This window comes from Poecilia reticulata, linkage group LG21 (assembly GCF_000633615.1).
Source record: "Poecilia reticulata strain Guanapo linkage group LG21, Guppy_female_1.0+MT, whole genome shotgun sequence".
In the NCBI taxonomy this organism is placed as follows: Eukaryota; Metazoa; Chordata; class Actinopteri; order Cyprinodontiformes; family Poeciliidae; genus Poecilia; species Poecilia reticulata.
The window spans coordinates 1,728,522-1,730,897 of NC_024351.1; the positions used below are offsets into that span (position 1 = coordinate 1,728,522).

Below are 2,376 nucleotides of genomic sequence, written 5' to 3' on the forward strand. Positions count from 1 at the left end.
CATGGCAACAGTTAGCATGAATGGCGGCGCTTTGTCTCCATGGCAACAGTTAGCATTAGATGATCAAAACATTCTTATGTCTAAAGCTATTCGTGGTCTCGTTACTTCATATTTAATATACATTTTTTGTAGAAATGCAAAATTGTGTTGCCCACAATGGACGCCATATTGACGTTTTGCACGTTACGTCAGCCCAGCCCACTCCGCCATGACTTAGAACAACCAGATGCCGTTGGCTCCTGTAAAGCTTGTCGAATAACAGACAGTTGGTTATCGGATATCGATTTATTTTATTGATTTCACCGCACAGCGTTGACGCCACAAACAAGACAAGGACGCAAACCTAACGTAATGTTGTCTTAAACCATTGACGAGGAAAGAAGATGGCGACCATAGCAGCTGTTTAGGTCTGTATTCGAAACCTTTTTACAAGGTAAGATGATTAACGTTCACTTTTTAAGTAAGTTTAGTAAGATGCAATCAAATATTTCATTATGAATCTGTCTAATCATTAGCGACCATGGACAAAATGTCGTTAATGAAACCATAAATCTACACTTTTAGTGTAGGAGAAACGCGGTTTATGACAAGTGGTTCATGTGACGTGAATTTAGGCAAATTCTGGGATTTGATCAAATTAAACACTTAAAAACGGTATTCTGTCGGCTTGGCCTACCCTGTCGAAATAGCATATCTGAAGTCTATTAGTCTATTTTATCAAAGCAGAATACCAGAGTTTGTGTGTTTTATGTAATTAACTCATAAGACATGTAGTCGGAGAGATGCTGAAGATGATTAAACTGCTTTAAAACCTTATGACGTACTAAACCGACGGAACTTCGACTTAACAGAACGTCGTAACGAGTGACGTAGTTGCAAATGTCAAACCTTTTAAATTGTTTTTAAATCGAGAATATTTGAGAGTAAAATATCCTATGATGTCCCAGCTGTACCTGAATGCAGCATAAGCAGCTGTTGGGAAAATCCCGTCTAACTGACTTGCATTTTATAGGATCTACAGAGTTCCGGGATTGAGCTAATTTTCCTCCAGTACCAGGATGTAAACACTCAACATGGCGTTAAGGTGAGTAGTTCGGTTAAATGCAGAGTGAATTACAAACCTTACTGCTGTTGAAAGGTGCCAACATGAAGTTTTGACATGAATATTTGTATTTATTAGTGGTGGGACTCATTAAAAAATTTTCACTGCATTAATTGTGGAGTTTGTGATTAATTAATCACAATTAATTGAATCAAAATCAATGTATTAACAAAATAACTCTTTTCAACTCAAAATCCCATTTTGCTGCTAAATTATTGATTAACCAGATATATGAGCAAAACAACAAATATATTTATTGATTTTTAAATTGTTATCCAGTTTATTCAACCATCAGCTTGGTGCAAAGGGTTTTTCTACCTATTAGCATTCAGGATGTCTGAGCTGCTACGTTTTTGGTATAGAGATGCCATTTTAGGTTCTAATAGCTTTACTGATAGGCTAACTACTTTTAGCACATCGTGAACACAACAATAGTCTTTTCCAGCATCAAATCAGATCATTTTTTGAAGGAAGAATTAACCCCAGAGAAGCAGCTTTGTTGTTAGAGGATGTTGCTTGTGCGTCAGGTTTATCTGCGTACTGGAAACGTATGAATACAAAGGTTCCAGCTTGAGATTTTTGTCGTTTTTATTTTATTTTATTTTATTATTTATGGGGTTACATTTTTTTATGCATTAAAATCTATGTAATAAATTAAAATTAAATTAAAGTCGATTTCTTACTTTGGCCTGAGATTATTATGCCTTAGAACAGGGGTGTCCTCCAAACCAATCCAATCCAATCCAACTTTATTTATAAAGCACTTTAAAACAACCACAGCTGATACAAAGTGCTGTACATTAAAACACAACATGACAATAATAAAAAATAAATAAGAACTCTTATAGTTTAAAAACAAGCAAACATACAATTTAAAACTAGATCCTGCTGCAGTTAAAAGCCAAGTAAAATAGATGGGTTTTAAGATAAACTTAGAAGCATTCCTCCTCCAACACACCTGGATCAAATAAATTGTCTCTTTAACAGAACTTTCCTAAACTTGATGGGGTAACGAAGAGCTAATCGAGTCGTTTAATTCACTTGCTCAGAGGTTGTTGTTTTCTAAAGGTGCTTTTAATTTGAAAAACGGGCTTCATCCGGATGTATTCTTTAATTTACTGAATAGACGATACAGAGAAATTACTTAAAACGTTGAAAAAATATATATATTCATTTAGAAACATTTTTTTTTATCTAAATCGTTTCCAGATTTATATCCCAAACATTCAGCGCAGGAAGCCCTGTGTGTGTGTGTGTGTGTGTGTGTGTGTGTG

General features: G+C 35.1%; 1 protein-coding gene across 4 annotated transcripts in view; it reads left to right on the plus strand.

The window, feature by feature from the left end:
- Positions 1-645: 645 nt before the first annotated feature.
- The window catches only part of LOC103457168 (claudin-20-like), a 5,800-nt gene continuing 4,069 nt past the window's right edge, over positions 646-2,376 (plus strand). For 3 of the 4 annotated variants that reach the window (XM_017302059.1, XM_017302061.1, XM_008397132.2), the window contains exon 1: positions 1,032-1,084. The gene's annotated coding sequence lies outside the window, so the exon portion shown is untranslated. Of the gene's footprint in view, positions 1,085-2,376 lie in introns of all 4 variants that reach the window. The other variant, XM_017302060.1, reaches the window with a different exon arrangement.